General features: G+C 39.1%; 1 long non-coding RNA gene across 1 annotated transcript; it reads left to right on the plus strand.

The window, feature by feature from the left end:
- The first annotated feature begins 4,270 nt into the window (after positions 1-4,270).
- LOC138721079 (uncharacterized) lies at positions 4,271-7,899 on the plus strand. The gene is made up of 3 exons (XR_011337506.1): positions 4,271-4,309; positions 5,646-5,745; positions 7,532-7,899. It is a non-coding gene; the product is annotated as an uncharacterized lncRNA (long non-coding RNA).
- The last annotated feature ends 9,472 nt before the right edge of the window (positions 7,900-17,371 follow it).

A 17,371-nucleotide genomic window follows, 5' to 3' on the forward strand; every position in this document is an offset into this window, starting at 1 on the left:
ACTCGTCTCTACAACTCAGTCCTCAAACAATAGATAAAAAGCTATGTGCTTTGGATAGAAGTATTTTGTTCAATTATTTAAATAGTAAGTTGTAAGATACAGAACTTAACTTTTACTGACTTACAACATGAGAGCAATTTCCAGAGTACAGTTTATGTGCCTCTGGAAGTTTTTTTGCAATATCTTTTCCTTTTTTTTTTTTTTTAGAGGGGGCTTAGGTATTTCAGCTACGATAGGACTGAATTTCATACTCCCCTACTATGAGGCAGTATTACTTAAAATAGTTCCACCCTGCTGAGGGCCAAGCCAATTTCCCTTACGCTGCAGCAGACAGCAGCTTTCCTTGAGAAGGGCAGGGTAGGGACAAGACTGAGCTGCTCAGAAAATATCCCCTCAAACAGCCATCTTCAGTTGAAAGTTAGAGATTACTTATCAGAAGGATCAATAGTTTAACCTTTACTAACACCTCCGGTAGGCTTTAGGTCAGAGACAGCCCTATGCTTTCTCATAACTTTTCCTAACTAGGTATTTCTAGCCAAAGCAGCCCCTGACAAGAATCTGAGTTTTTCCTTTCAGCTTTTTCCTTAAATAATCCACAGTGGTGGAGGGACATTTTACAAAGGCGTATAGTGATAGGACGAGGGGCAATGGGTATAAACTGGAGAGAGGCAGATTTAGACAAGACATAAGGAGCCATTTCTTCATGGTGAGGGTGATGAGGCACAGGCACAGGTTGCCCAGGGAAGCTGTGGCTGCCCCATCCCTGGAGGTGTTCAAGGCAAGGTTTGACGGGTCCTTGGGCAGCCTGATCCAGTGTGACCATGTCCCTGCCCATCACAGAGGGGCTGGAACTGGAGGATCTTTAAGATCCTTTCCAACCCAAACTATCCTATGATTCTGTGGTTTGAATGTATATGCTGATGTAACTTCATACAGCAGGATGCCCTCTGGAGCAGGTTGTCAGTTGGAGATAATTATTACTAGTTCACACACTTCAGCAGAACTCAAATAATTTCTGCAGTTGGAGGTTCTGCTTTAATGTTGTTGGGTGTTGCTTTAGGAGGGTATGCTGAACATGGTGTCTGCTAAACATAGTGGCTGTGCCTGCTCTTCTTGCAAGAAGGAACCATCCCTTTCCCCTAGAAAAGTTGTCCTCTAACAACCATTGATCATTTTGGGCATTAGGTCTGAAATAGCTGCAGTAGAGAGAGAGAGAGATGGAGATACCAGGAGCCAGGGGAGGTTCAGGCTCGACATAAGGAAAAAATTCTCCACAGAAAGGGTCATTAGGCAATGGAACAGTCTGCCCAGGGAGGTGGTTGACTCACCTTCACTGGAGGTGTTTAAAGTGTGGGTGGATGAGGTACTGAGGGGCATGGTTTAGAGATTGGTGGGAATGGTTGGACTTGATGATCCGGTGGGTCTCTTCCAACCTGGTGATTCTATGATTCTATGATCTATGATACTTGGCATCATTTTCAACAAGCAGGGGTGGGCACATCCTCCAGCTCATGCTAACCTAGCTGGATGGGCTGAATTAGAAATGAGATGTGAACATGGATGTGGGAATGGCATGTTAATTTTGACATGCATATGCTGTTCACAAGAAATATTGACTTTGGAGATAAGACTTTTCTAAATCGAGTGCATGCTACTCTGGCTTTCAGTGCATCTTAAAATTTTACTGGTTTTTTTTTTCCCTGCCAAAATATTCTGAGTGCTATCAGAGTGATGTGAGAAAGAAGGAGGTGGACTATGGGGAAGCAAAAAAGAGAAAATTAAAGTGACTTTAGAGACATTCAGAGCTGAGCAGTTGAGGCAACTAAAATACCTAAATATATCTCATTTAAAAAAAAATATTTGCTGAGACTGTGAACTGCAACAAAATTAACTGCTTCAAACCCACTGATAACAGTAAAGCATTTCCACTATGTAAATGACTGCCTACACATGAAACAGAGGATAGCAACGAACATAATATGGGTGTTTTACAAGTAAAGAAGTAGTTACTAGTGTCTGTGATACTGACAGTAGTTGATTTAAGCCTAAATATGTTTGATAAGTTAGAGTAGACAGCTTGTAAAAGTGCTAGGGAGCTGTAAGAGTGGCAACTTGGTTTATACATAAGATCACGGGATTGGCAACATTCAGAATTTAATTACTTCAATATCCAGAATGATTTTAGTGATCTAGGTACTGTGAAGGAAACTCGACTTAAGGAAAATGTTGCAATAAACTTCAGCCACTTGTAGAAATGACAAGCAGTTGGTTGGTTGTGCTAGAGCCCAGAACACAAAGACATACTTGTGTGGCGCCATGGTGCTTGCTGAACAGAAACTGTTAAAATTCAATAGCTTTTTTCCTTACTGAAATTATTTATACATGGCAGACATAAGGCTCTACAGGTAGACACAAAGCCTGTTCTTTCCATATCACTGGAATTATCAGGGAAGGCTTAAGGACCACACAAATGGAGGAAAACTGCACCACCCTGCCTCTTGCAGTGTAAACAATATGCAAACTTGTGTTATATGTCTGAAAAGCAGTCATGAATTGTGGCAGAAGATAAGTCAAACAGACAATAAAGAGTCAAACAGACAATAAAGAGCCCCAGTCAAAGATCACTTTTGGGCAAGGGAGAAATCTTCCAGAAAGTTTTGGAACCTTAAAGCATATGAATGTTAAAAACCCTTCTTGAGAAGGATTTTCAGTCCTAAATAGAAAAAGCTCATTTTTTTGTGAAAGCTGGGAAAAGGTAGAAGTTTTGCATTTGGCAGATGTTATCGAGGCCCAGAGCAGTACATGGCAAGCAGTTAGAAAGGATCAACCTGTCTATACTGGTTTCAAGATGACCACTAGCATGTTCACATGAAGCATCATCCATCCCTTGGTGGATGTATCCCTTTATTCAGTGGGTACCGAAATATTTTCTCGTAAGACAGATGCAGCCCTGTTCTGTTGTCAAACAAAGATGGAAAATGATGATGAGCACTGTCCCAAAGTTAATGCATTCAGGGTTTATTTTGAGAGAATAAGTTTGGGCTGGAATAGCACCTGGGCTCATGGTGGGGCATGGCAAAGTTTGTGCTTGGATCTCCTAGGTCTCAATAGAGTTGAGAATCAAGCTGCAAATATGAATATATGAATTCTGTCATTACTGTAGACAGTTACTTTTTTTTTTTTTTTCCATTTTAATGACTTGACTAAAGTTCCGGGTCTGAATATGCCATTAATCTTAGCTGCAGAAATGCATTAAAGGATTTAATTTGTTCTTAAATAGAACTTACCTTGTTTTCAATCTAATACATATGACTTTTTTCTCCTGTCATCTCTATCAAAGGTCAGGGCACCATTCCTGTAGAGGTTGCTAAGAAAGATATTATTGCAGAGACTGTACAGTGCCAAAGTGGAAGTTACAAATGAAAAACCCCAACCAAGACAACTTACTATGGATGAGGTAACTGTGGAGGAGTAAATTATTTGCCTGCTTAATGTGTGCCAGTGCTGATGCTTTAATAGAACGGAATAATATTTTTTTTATTTTGAATATGTCTTTAGAGTTGGTGTCAAGTCCCTGCTCCATTGTGGATTTGCTGTGTAGTATCAGGCATTTCATGCAGACTTTCTATATCACACTATCTATACCACACTTCTTGTGTTATGCTTTCCTATGTTTTTTTTAATTTAATCTGCCTCTTGCCTTTGCGAGTCTTGTGTGAACTTTGAGTTTGGTATAAGGGCTGTGAGTACTATGGTAATGGGTCTTAAAGTATTTGGTTTTGAAGTATTTTGTCAAACTCAAGAAGACTTAAAATAAGATTTCCAGTGAGAGATTTGGTCTCTTAAGGTCAGTGTGCCTGGCACTGAGAAAACCAGCTGTGACAGTGCTTCTGTCCTATTCTTCATTCATACTTTTTGATGTATAGTTTCTTCTGTATTGATCTTTGTCTGAAGATGGAAAAACAGAGCTTTGTTTTGAAGGTCAGTGCACAAGCATGTAGAGCAGTGGTTTCAGCATGCTGCTGGCTAGCTCAACGAATAGAGAAAATCTTCGAGTAATGTTTGTTGCTGTGGTTGGTGACATTATCAAATTTCCCAGTGCAAATACCTTTGAGAGGAGCAAGCCTTCAGTTTTTCTTCTTAGGATCATTTAATGAGTCATTACTTACTTTTGTCACATAGCAATGTGGGACTTCATTTCTGGGAAAAAAAAATGACTCTGCCAATCACATGTGAATTTTCCAGAAATAACTTCTGTTGTGATTTCATATTTTCCACTACGTTCTTGAGGGATGGTAGCTCCTTTCAGGTAAGTTCTGCTCAGTAATAAGCTTGAAAGTTCTTTCTGCTCAGAAAAGAGAAATCTATTAACAATGCAGAAGTATGACAAAAGTTGGGATGTAGAGCTGGGAACAATTCAGTTAGGGATATGACAGAAGGAATTTTAGGATGGTCAGATGTACAGTCTGTGACGAGCCTAGGCATCACTGCCTGTCTGCTGCAGGATGGGACAGGGTGCAGTCCCATTTTGTTATCTTTTAGTTTCACTACAACTCTTCAACCCAAGTAGTTTCAAGGATCTGAATTTGCCACAGTCTGACGGATTTTGGAAAATGGTGGAGGAAGAAACTTCCTTTGCTTTAGTCTTCACTGGTCTGTTGTTCCTGTTCTTGTTTGAGTATTTTGGGGATTTTGTTTTTCTTTAAGCTAAAGAACAAAGCAAATAAGCTAAACAAGTTTATGGGGTGCTCTACAACTTAGTAAAAGTGGGGTAGAACATGTTGTACCCAGCCAAGCCCTAGAGTGATGAGGGACAAACGCTTGTGTTTTCTTAGTCACACTGTGTGTTAGGGAAAAAGGCAACTCAGATATCTTCCTGGGCAAGGGTAATTTCTAACCTTCATTCAGACAGAGAAATCATTTAGAAGGTGTCCTTGCAAGCCTGTAGTGCCAGGGCTGTAGGAGAAAAAGGCAAAGGAGGAAATTATATATTTTCTCCAGGCTAGCCTGGACAGTTTACTACGGTGGTTTAGGAAGAAGTAGGGACTGATTTTTGACACCATGATAGTATGTGAGATCTTCCTCTAGTGCACTTCTCGACTGTGAACTTTGTAAGAACTACACACATACAAACCAGCTCTCTTAACTTCTGCATGACTGCAGTGCCAGGTCCCCATCTGTTATAAATAGAGACAACTTCAGCACAGCTACTGTGATTTATGACAGTCAGTAACTTGGCCCAAGATGTCAAGCTAAAACATTGACAGGAGGAAGTCTCCCTGACATTTATTGTCAAAAATTCTTAAATTCAGTAGCTCGACATCCATGTTAGGGCTGCCTCTTTCTCTTTTCTGCCTTCCTCCTCTACTGCTGCTCTTATACATTTTGTTTGTCAGCTTTGGAAATGCATCAAATTAAATCAAAGCAGAGTTGTTTGGTTTGGGTTTTTTTTGTCCCTGACTTTGTTTTCCTCTTGAATGTCAACTCCAGTGGAAATATAAGAAGTTCAGGCTTTACTCCTGAGGTGTGAACTGACAGTAGCCTGTTCCTTGTATGTCTTTCTCCTAACCGAAATATGTAATAGATACTTTGCAGCACAAGACTACAAGAAACTTATAGCAGCTTTTTTTTTTTTTTTTAAATAGATCAAGGCAAACAGTCAGCAATGTTGTACGTGGGTCTCTGCAGTTCTGTGACTGCTTGTTTGCATGTCATGGGTCACCTATGCCATCAGCTCTATTAGCAGTAAGTACTGGGGCTGTACAAGGACTTACATTAAAAATAAGGAATAAGAATCTCATTCCACAAAATAAGACTGATACAATTTGTAAAAGCAAAAGGAAAGAAGACACTTTATTTCTTGATATGCTTAAAGGGATGCTTCTCAGCCAAAGACTTGACTAGATGTCACAAGTGTCACCATGAAATCTCGACTGACCAAATCCCATTATCATTCAGGAAGTTCGCGATGAGTAGATTTAAGCTCTAATCATGCAAAGCACAGGAAAGTATGAGAGAATACCCACCTTTTATGGCATGACATTTGTTGGCAGCATTGGCTAGGTTTTAGCAGACAAGATTAAAGGATTAGAAAGTAAGCCATATATCAGAAGGCTGCTGCTGCTAAAGTTGTAATTTGCCAGTATATTGATTACAGAGGATTTTTTTATAGCCTTCAGAACAGCATCCTGTATCCTTATTCCTATATTAGCCAGTAACTGTATATCTTTAGTAAAATGGAGACCTTTCATAAGAAATGTGAGGTTTCCCATTGCCGAGATGCAATTAATTAGTTTTGCCCATTTTTTGTAGATACCTGTTTGGTTTTCTTTTTTCCTATAGAGTTTGTTGTGAGAGAGAACCAGATTTTTGATAGCTTTTGAGTAGAGAAGCACATGTAGAAATCTGTTCTTATACTGGCGGAAGAGCAACCTTCAGTCGCCTTGGTTGTAGCTGCCACAGCTTGCCTGTAATTCAACTTCTTTTCTGGAAGGCAGTCCAGAACAGAGCCCTAAGGCTTGTTCTCCTAATCCCTGCTTATTTTTTTTTTTTCCCCAAGTCAGAATATACTGTAATGCCTCTATTTAAACAACAGAGGAATTCAGCATTTTAAAAACATAGCAATATGAATGTAAGAAGTTGAATGTTAAGCTTCTGACTTTCTTTTCTGTGTAAGGTTGCACTTGCACACTTTTCGACAAGCGACTCAATCTGGGCTTGTATTATTAATAGCACCAAGAAAGTAAACTTCTAGAAAATACTCCTCATGGATTGAGGTAGCATGAACGTAAACTGAAGTGGGACCCAGGCAAAATAGAAAGCCAGGGAAACTGCTCCATCAAGTGTTGAAAGGTAAAACTGGCACTACATACACTAAAAATACAGGTCTTCCTTGGTCTAGAAGCAAGGCACTCTACAAGTGTTTCACACAGCTGAAATATGCAAAATGCCTACTAATTTTCGTAGTAACATTTAGCTGTTACAGCATTTTAAGGGATGACCTTTTTATTTTGATGCTCACTCCCTGTAAAATCTAATGCAGTAGCCAGTTAAAGGCAAATCTTTCTTCTGAACAGTTCTACTAAAAGCAAATGTTTTGCATGTATGCAGATCATATTCAGCTTCTTACTTTAAATATTTACTTGCTTTCCTTTGAAATTGTACAATAAGAGAAAGATTTGTAGGGAGAGAAAAGTAAGCAGTCATTTAATCTGGAATTTTGAGAATGTATTTAATTATTCTCAAATGCTGACAGATAGAAAGGCTGGCCTACATGTACAAATATCTCTGAAATAATTTCTAGGCTTAGATATGGAAAGCTTCCTTGCTGCCTTCCACCACGGAAACCAAAACCCTCTGGACCTGAACTTATATTTTACTTATTTGCTTATTAATTATTTGTGTTGCTCACTGCTTAGAAAATGATTAGCATCTACATGTAGACCTTGATTTTTTTAATTTTTTTTTTTTTTCAAAATGAGTCCACTCTCACATAGCTACTTGGATCAACTGAAATATTTTTTTTCTAAAGTTCTTGGCTTCTGGGACTTTCTGTTGAGAACCTATGCTGAAAAGTTCCCAGAAACCCTTACAAGAGAACAAGAAATTTAGAAAAATCTCTACTGGACAAACTGACAAGAAAATGCACTGGAATAAATAAATCTGACACAATTTTCATGAAAATGCAGTGCTATAAACAAATTCATTTTGGGTAAAAGGACATAAGAGCTCTTAAATGTCAGATCTTCAAAATTTTATTGCTGTTTAGATTTAAAAGCCATTACTGACAGAGTTTTTTAGCTGAGAAGAAGACTTATGTTGTCGTGCCCTGACTGGTACATGCATGATCCCCAAAACTTTGTTCTGCTGTATTGCCTCTGTCCCCAAATGCTGAATGAGGTTGGGTAAGTGTACAAAATAAATACAAAAATTTTCTTCTAAGCCTTGGAAACCTGTTTCTGATCTGCCTGGCAGAGGTTGGAGCTGAGCAACCCTCTGGCCATATCCAGTAACTGCTCCTTATCACTGCTTCATCTCATGGGGCAATGACAGAGCTTAGGGAATTGTGCAACTGGGAAACAAGTCCTTAACTCTGAACTTAATTTGGATTGTCTGTTGGTAGAGGATACAGCATGGCATTCATCTTGCCTAACACTAGCTACCTACAAGATCTATCTGAGATAACCTGTAACCAGCGGAGAGAAAAAGACACTTTTGGGTGCAATGCAGGTGGCATTTGTTTGTCACCTGCCTTAGATGTTGGTGGGGGCCTGATCTGCACTGAATAAAAAGTGGACACGATGCCTCTAACTATTCCATGGAAGTTGTTAAGGGAAGTAGAAGCAGGTTAGGATGTACTCTCTTTCTCATACTTGCACCCTGTTTGTGAAGAACTATAAACAATATATTCTATAAATAATAGAATTCTCATGAAAATACTTCCGAATCCCACCTTTCTCACCGGTGTGAGTTAAAATCAGTTGTACGAGAGCAGCCCAGTCTGAGCAGTACCATGCATTTCTGTCCATTTTACCAGCACCTAAAGTCATCTCTGAGTTTTCAGTGGTGCAAAAAGGATTAGTATATTGAGAAATAAATAACAACCACCTCTACATCAGTTCAGGAAAAGGTGTAGAGTCTCAGTTACCAAGTTAGCACCTATTGCTTTCAGCAGGATGCAAACAACGTGCATTGGGACTGTTCCAGGTGCAACTGCAGGGATAGTGTACTTTTTGGTTTTGTGCAGGTTTTTTCAGTGAGTTTTTCAACAAGGCTGAAATCTGGTCTGAAAGGGAGAGCAGCATTTGCTGAGGACCTGTCAGCAGAAAGTAAAGAAAAGGAGGGTGAGTCAGTGCAGAATGATACTGTTTTTGGTCTGAAATCCCAAAAAAACCCTCCACTACTGTGTGGAGTAACAGGTGTAACCACAGGCTTTCCTCGCTCCCTCCCCCAGTCTGAGCTAATTTAGGTTTCTAAGCCTATGGAATGAGTGCAACATGATGGAGCCAAAATTTATGAAAAAAAAATCCATGCTAATATAGGCTCTAAAATAAATGCAAATGAAAGCTGAAGTAAAAGAGCTTTAATTCACATGAAAAAATAAACCTGTTAGCTCTGATAATCAATTAAAATATTATAGAATCAAGCAATCACAGATGTAGAAGCTTATCCTCCTTAAAGTCATTATAAATCACATCCTTTCCTAAATCTCTCTATTCCCTCTTATTGCTTACATTATAATCCCTGCCCGGGTATCATTTTCATTGCTAAACATACTGTTTGCCAGTCAGTTTATTAAGGTTTGTCTCGATAGTGCCAAAACAAATGCTCTTTTTCAAGGATAAAAGGAAAGCTAATATTAAAATAATAATTTCACTTCTTTGCTAGCAGGGCCTAATTATTGAAGAAATTGGCACGTGAAATCTCTGAGGTGACAGGGAATTAGTAAGTCAATACGAGCCAGCTTTGAAGTTGACCCGTACTGTTCTTGGTGGTGTTGAGCATAGCCAGTTTCTTGCGATGTAATAAGGAGAAAGAGAAATTTTTTGGGGGGAGAAAAACAATGAACAATAACATCATTCTTCTTTATTGGTTTTGATTAATTAGAAGCTCCCATAAAAATAGATGGGACACATAGGAGACATAAAAAGTAAAAGTAGAATAAGGACAGAGAGAAGAACTGTAGACCTGAGTGATAAGCTTAGCAAAAGGATTTTAAGGTGCCCAGGACAACTAAAGAAAATATGAAACTCTTGGTTTTTTATGGGAGCTCTTGTTTGGTGACACCAGGCTTACAGCAACAATGTCCAAAAAGCATTCCCTAGTACTGCAAGTGCAGTAGGGTTAAAGAGTGTTATTGGATATAGTGAGGAGTGCTGTAAGCTACTGCTACAAAAGCAAACACTTGCATTAAGCCCGAAACTCTTATTGGTCAACTTAAATCCTGGAGCAAGCATGAGCCTAACAGCTTAAAAACCCTACAGATTTATATAGAAAAGCTATTATGAATGAGAAGCAGAGCTACTAAAACATGTCCTAAAATCAAACTTGAGAACAGACAAGATGTAAACGGAAGTTGTTTGTTTTTTCTATGCTTTAGTTGGTGGCAGGCAAACCCAGCACCAATGAAAGCTTCCAAGGTCATGTCTGCTAGCACTCAGTAGCATGAGTTTTGAGAAGCTACTAGTAAGCAAGAAGGCTTTTAGACCCTGAACAGTCAATTTGGCTTCAGTTTGAAATCCTCAAGTTACGTGAAGACTTGATAAAATGAAATCTAAATATGTCACCCAAATATGTACTTTATATATGTAAGATAATACATATACACAGAATCTTGTGACAAGAGCAAGCCAAGCAACGTCCTCTTTTTGCATGGATAAGGCTACTTCAAATAAGAAATAGTAAGGGCTCCAGTTCATTGCAGATAGGTGATGGATAACTGTGGTTGGACAGGTATGGACATTGGAAAAAAATGGCAGGCTGGTCTCCAGTAAACTAAATGACTGAGAATAACAGCACTTGACATAAAGAAATGAGGTAGCATAAAGGACATAAAGGATGAGGTAGTATGGATAAAAAGTATAAAAGTAAAAAAATCTATCAGTTAAGAGTAGTCAAGAGTCTTCCTGTGGAGTTATATTTTGATTTGCATTAAATGTGAGGCTACAAGTTCTTGTATGGTCACAACTTCCACTAAAGATTGAGCTAGCAAGAAACAATTGATATTCCATAATTTAGGTCCTGGAATTGTAAAGGTGATCTCGGTCAGGTTGTGTTGTTGAGTTATTAGTCTGCACAATGAATTGGGCCACTCATATCTCCATAAAGATTTACAGTAGCTCAGAGAAAGGCAAATGTTAAGAGTATAGTGAAGAGTTAATTATGGTTGAGCTTAGTGTTCGCATTAATATAATTGTACTCATTTTGGTATCGTACTTTCAAATTTGTCTCTTAAGAATCTTATCAGTGGGGAACTACCTATTTAGCTGAGGAAAGGAAGTCTTTAATTAGAAATACTTTTTTTTCTGCTGTGACAGAAAATGAAACATAAGAGTTATCATCAAATTTGTATACTTGTTTTTTTATTATGAACATTGGAGAAGAGTGCATGCTCTCTGTGGTGCTCATCCCAGTGTCCCAAAACCTTAGGGAAAATTTGCTTTGTTTTGTCATTAATTGTTAGATAATTGGTGCAAATTATACTTTTCTGACTGCTGCTGAGTTGAGCCTAGACCAGAGTTCCCATGAGATATCAGTTGGTTGTTTCTGGCAAGTCTCTTAATAAAACCCCAGTTTTATTAAATTCCTGGTCTCTGAATATAACAAATTCCTATGTCAAATCTGATGGGACTCCAACCTCTCCTCATTATAACCCTGCCTCAAGGCAGTAAGTGAGCTATAACTGTTCCACTACTTCAGGGCTAGGATGAATCGCCTGAAAAGTTTTGTATTAAAGAAGACATCTTGAAGTTAGTACACTTTTAGTCACAATTCCTCCTGCATGACTATGTGAAGAACCAAACATTTTGGTGTACCATTCATTTGATGGAGCCATTGGACATCGGTGATACTGAAAGCTGTTTTCAAGTTGCTTCAATGTGAGTAATTTTAAGCCCACAATCCAATTAATCTTTCCTGGAATATATGTAAACCACTATGAAGAGATAAGTGAGCTACTAGTTCTTTTCTTGAACACACTTAGAACATACAATGCTAACCTGAATTTCTGGAGCAACTAGAAACTAAATTTTTAACATTCTCTTGACCAGAGAAGATGATGTCTGTTAAGACTGATCTACAGTTTGGGTTACATTTCTAAATGTATTTTTATTTGGATGAAGTGATACTCTCTTATGTGTGTGTGTGTGTGTATATATATATGTGTTAAGCTTTCTGCTTTAAATCTATGACTTTGCTGTATAGGTAAGGAGGAAGGCTGTTGATAATTCGGTTTGACATGTTTATGGCAGAGGGGAGTTGCCCTGGTGAGGGTGCCACACACTCAATGTTAAAAAAGCTGCTCTGACCCTTTCCTGGCGTCCACACTCCAGACAGAAAGTTATTTTGACGTTTTTAATGTGATATGAAAGCATATGGATATCCTCTTGTGAAATATAACCTCCTTACGTGTTTTATATCACTCTGCTTTGAGACAGCTGGAGCTAAAGACAGGCTGTAACTATAAACACCATTAGTCCTTTTTTCCCCCTGTCTCTGTGGAGCACACAGCCATTTCCTCTAAGGACAGCAGGCTACCTGTCCTACCCACACACCACAGGGGCCTTGGAGGCTACCAGGTAAACAGATACTGGCAGCTAGATTTTTGTGTTGGTAAGGTTGTGCTCATATTTCTTGGCCGTGCAAATATTAACTGAAAATGTTAATTATTGTTTATGCCATAAGATTTTTATGAAAAGGTCATAAGATATCCTTCAGTTTATTATTTAAAAAGAGGCAATTAAAAGGTAAGACCCTGTTGCTATCCGTAAAGAGACGCTTTGGATCTAACACAAATTGTTCATGAAGAGCAATGAGAAAAGTCTATGGGCTTTACTAGGCAGGTGGTCAGGCTGGTGCTATTTGGTCCTAATAAGAGTCTAACCTCTGGTAATTAATCTCTGTTGACTAAAGATTAATTTCTGTGTCTAGTAAGAGTGGTGCAGTGGAGATTTTTTGCCTTTGAAAATGTGGTTTAACTTGAGCCTACGGGTAACGGTAGCATAAGCACCTCCAGGTCAGTGAGGAGATGTGCCCTCAGGAGTCCAAGGTGGGGCAATTTCCTCAGCTTTCATCACATAACATCAGTAGTGAAGGCTGTTGTTTTACTTCAGGCAACAACCCCACACCAGTGTTGGAAAATGTGCATCAGCATCACTAGTGACCAGCGGGAGCACGCTGCAACCCTCCTGGCTGGATTTTAAGAGCTGCTGGGAGAACCTGTGGTTGGTGGAGGGTGTTTAACTCTAGTGCACTGTATCTGGGTGAGCTCCCCAACCCAACAGCTGCCTGAAAGCACTCCCTAAACTCCCCCAAAGGAATGGGAGGGCTCATCCAAGGGCAGAAAAAGCCTTTTGCAGTCATTAGTGCTGTCCTCCATGCTGCAAGCTGCCAGCAATGAGCATGTCAACATCTCTGCGATGTGCTCGCATTTCAAAGCCTGTCCTCCCAACCAGCTGCATCTGAAAAAATCAAGCAAGTTTTTAAAAAAAATATTTTTTTTTAAGATACCATGCCAAGCCTTTTGAAATGAAACCTGGGGCAGGCCTAGTGGAGATTAATGTAGGAAAAATGTTGCTGGCTTGATAAGCCACAGATGTGTGTGAGATTTGCTGTGGCTGTTGACAGGTCATGATGGTTTGCAGCTTGCGAGGTCCCCCTGCTCCAGGACCAATGCGCTGGATACATGGCTGGGGGCTCAGGGCAGGTTTGACTCAGCAAGGTTGTTGAGCGAAGGGTTTGAGGCTTGGAAGAAAAACCAATGAGAGCCTTAGACCTTATCTGGACCCAGACTGTCATTGCAAGGTTTTCTTATTTAGGCAAAAGGAGCGATATTTATATTTTAAAAAAAAAAGTCACTACTGGCAGTTGTTTTTATAACACTGTGCTCGGAAGAAACAAGCTGGTGAAATTCTGTGAAAGCATAAGATGGTGATGGAAACACCCTGTTGCGCTGCTCTTGGGGGACCGAGAGTGACTTACATTGGTGGAATCATTCCCAGTGGACAGAGAGGAGCTGTGCTTCTGTTGACTCTACATACATAATGAAAAATACTCAACTTTTGTTAGAGGAGACCTTCATTGAGTCCTGTTAGTTAGTACCAGTAACACTAACAAATGGACAGCAACTTTTTTTTTGCCTTTTTTAAGTTTAAGAGCACCCTCTCATCGAACGCTGTCACAGGAGCTGTGCAGGTGTGACAGGGGGTCCGCCCGCAGCCTGTTAGGAAACAGGATGGTCTGGTTGCAATAAGAGCTTTTGTTCAGAGTCATAAGGATTTAATTTGTCACCACTTCATTTTCCTACCATTCAGCTTGTTTCTTAAATTTTGGTAAACTGACAGAAGGGGTACTAAAACTCTAAAGTCTCAGTCCTGAAAAATCACAGATACTTCACAGTCTATAATTGCATACGTGAAGTTAGGATTTTTTATCTGTATCACTTATTTATATATATATAAAATCATATATAAAAATGATATATAAAAACATATATTATTTAATTCTAATTTCATCAGTCCTTCATCACATTGTCATTTAGGATTTCAAGTATTGGGGTTTTTTTTAAGAAAATATTTTTGAATTTTTTTATGTAGTTCACGTTTGTGTTGCTTTGTTTCTGGAAAGTTACAGATATATAAAAATATGATGAAATTAATAATTTATTGACATTTTCCATACATATAGACTACATTCCCTATGAGATGCTGCCAGTTTTTTTAATCAAGCGCTGTTGTCTTGATTATACCAGGGTCATGTACTTCACTAACTTGTGGAGGTAATGTACACATGAAGATATCCCTTGCATGCTGTCAGTGACCTTTCATGCACAAATCCCCTGGGACACTCATCCTCTGCTTGGATTAAGGTTCTTCCACAGCTGCATTTTCACATGAGCTGATATTTTATATTCAGATTTATTTTAGACAGGAAATTAATTAAATTTGCCGTTAGTGATGCTTTTTTTAATCACCCTAAAAAACCTTTGCACATACTGGTGTTTATATGCAACTTCTTGGTGCCAATAATTTCTACATCTGGATAACAAATTGGAATTGGTACAACCCCAATGTCTGACAAGTCTCGGGCAAATGCAGAAAATTGCTATGCCAATTTGAAAGTAATTTGAACCAAAATAATCTTTGGGTTTCTTTCTCACGAGAACAACAAAGATTTCTATAAATTGTACTAAACACTGGGTGAGAAAGTATATTCATGTTATCTTAAAATGAACCTGGTAGCTTAAATGCAAATTTATCTGTGTGCCCAGGTGGCCAAGAAGGCCAATGGCACCTTGGCTTGGATCAGAAACGGTGTGACCAGCAGGACCAGGGAGGTTATTCTCCCTCTGTACTCGGCACTGGTGAGACTGGTCCTTGAACCCTGTGTTCAGTTCTGGGCCCCTCACCACAAGAAGGATGTTGAGGCTCTGGAGCGAGTCCAGAGAAGAGCAACAAAGCTGGTGAGGGGGCTGGAGAACAAGTCTTACGAGGAGTGGCTGAGAGAGCTGGGGTTGTTTAGCCTGGAGAAGAGGAGGCTGAGGGGAGACCTTATTGCTCTCTATAACTACCTGAAAGGAGGTTGTAGAGAGGAGGGTGCTGGCCTCTTCTCCCAAGTGACGGGGGACAGGACAAGAGGGAATGGCCTCAAGCTCCGCCAGGGGAGATTTAGGCTGGACATTAGGAAAAAATTCTTCGCAGAAAGGGTCATTGGGCACTGGAACAGGCTGCCCAGGGAGGTGGTTGAGTCACCTTCCCTGGAGGTGTTTAAGGCACGGGTGGATGAGGTGCTGAGGGGCATGGTTTAGTGTTTGATAGGAATGGTTGGACTCGATGATCCGGTGGGTCTCTTCCAACCTGGTTGTTCTATGATTCTATGTGCTTGTAAATAAATTTGCAAAGATTCAGGCCTTCCTTGTCTGTTTTTGCAATGCTGTCATTTTTACACAGCCTTTATTGCATGCTCAGGCTGGTTCAGTTTGCCTTGTGTCTAACCAACATCTCATGGTGCACTTTAGAGGCAACTGATATTTAGCATATGCATTTTTATGGGGGAAAGTTGTACGGTGGTAGCACACACAAGTTTGATAGAGATAGCTAAGAAATAATTTCCATATATGATGAGAAAACTTTTATTCCCTGTATCCTCAGAAGTCGTAATAATTGCAGGCAGCATCACTTTAGTTACCCAAAATGTTTGGATATGTGAGGAAGAAAATTGAAAATGGTTTCATTTCAATTATTCTATAAAATAGAGATATTCCAACATTTTTTGGAGTAGATGAGAGGGATGGAATATGTCATGTCATGTCATGTTGTATGTTATGTTATGTTATATGTTACGTTATGTTATATGTTATGTTATGTTATATATAAGATCATCATGATCTCATAGATCTTTCCAACATCCTGTGCTCACAGTATGAGGAGGGAATAATAAGTATTGCAGATCAGGCTCATTTGATTCCTCTTTATGCTTATAAGCACACAAGAGATTGACATAGCAATAGTCAAGTTAATATCTTATGCCCTCTAATACCATCATGATATTAGCAAAGTAAAGGCTGTTATCTGCTTTTATAAAGGGGTAATTGATGCACTGCATGATTAAGCCCCAGAGAGGGCTTTTTTGTCACCTTTCCTCTTTGTGGTTTGCCAGTGCAAATAAATCTTCTCTTCTCATTGATTTTGCGGCTCCTGTGGGGCTCTCGGTAAAGCTCCCATAGGTTATTGTCTAAAATCTTGTATTCTTGTGTGACATTTCGATGTTCACTATTCAGGACATTATTTTCCCTTACCTAGTGGAATAAATTATTAGTTCATCAGTTGTAAATTGGTGCATGCCTTTGTGGGTAAATCCAACAATATAAATGTAAATTCAACTTTAGGAGTTTTGTGATGGGCAGCAGGGTAAAAATGTGCTCCCATTTGGGGTAGGAATGCCTCCCTATCTCCAGACAAAACTTCTTTTAGTTAGCTCATCTGTTGTGCTAAGCCAACCTGCAATGGACATTTCAGCAGTATTTATAGCTTTATTATGCAAGTTTGTAGGGTAAGATATAGGCACAGTTTAATAGGGCTCTCAGAAAAAGAATTTTGAGTAACATACGCATTCTCTGAATTTTTGACAGGCAGCTATGTTGTAGCTGAACCATGTCTTCTAGGTGGTTCTTAGTGCCGTGAATCTTATTTTCATGCTCTTAATCCTTATGTTATTTAAATCCATTATTCATTGAGTGGAATGAGTCTATGGTCTGAAAATGTCTTAAAGAAGCAGAAATCTGAATAGAATTGCTTATGAAGTTTTATTTATGGATAAAAAAGTAAAAAACTTGCATATAAAATGTCAGAAATTGCAGTGCTACATGAAACTCCTGTTGGACTGTTTGCATTTTTTCTTTTGTTCTTTTGAATTTTGTTCTTTCACATTTTGTTCTTTCTTTTTTTTAAGAATAGTGGAAAAGTGCAATTCATGTCTAGGTAATTTGTGGTGTTTTACCATTGAAATGTATACTAATTAGAGGAATAGGCACTTGAGCCTTTCACACTTGCACAGGGTATGAAATTCCAAAGAATTAAAACAGTTAATATTTCTTCCTGAAAAAAAGTCTATTATGCCTTAGGAAAGAGCATATTATAAGAGTGAAAACAAGTGT

This window comes from Phaenicophaeus curvirostris, chromosome 5 (genome assembly GCF_032191515.1).
Source record: "Phaenicophaeus curvirostris isolate KB17595 chromosome 5, BPBGC_Pcur_1.0, whole genome shotgun sequence".
NCBI classification, from domain to species: Eukaryota; Metazoa; Chordata; class Aves; order Cuculiformes; family Cuculidae; genus Phaenicophaeus; species Phaenicophaeus curvirostris.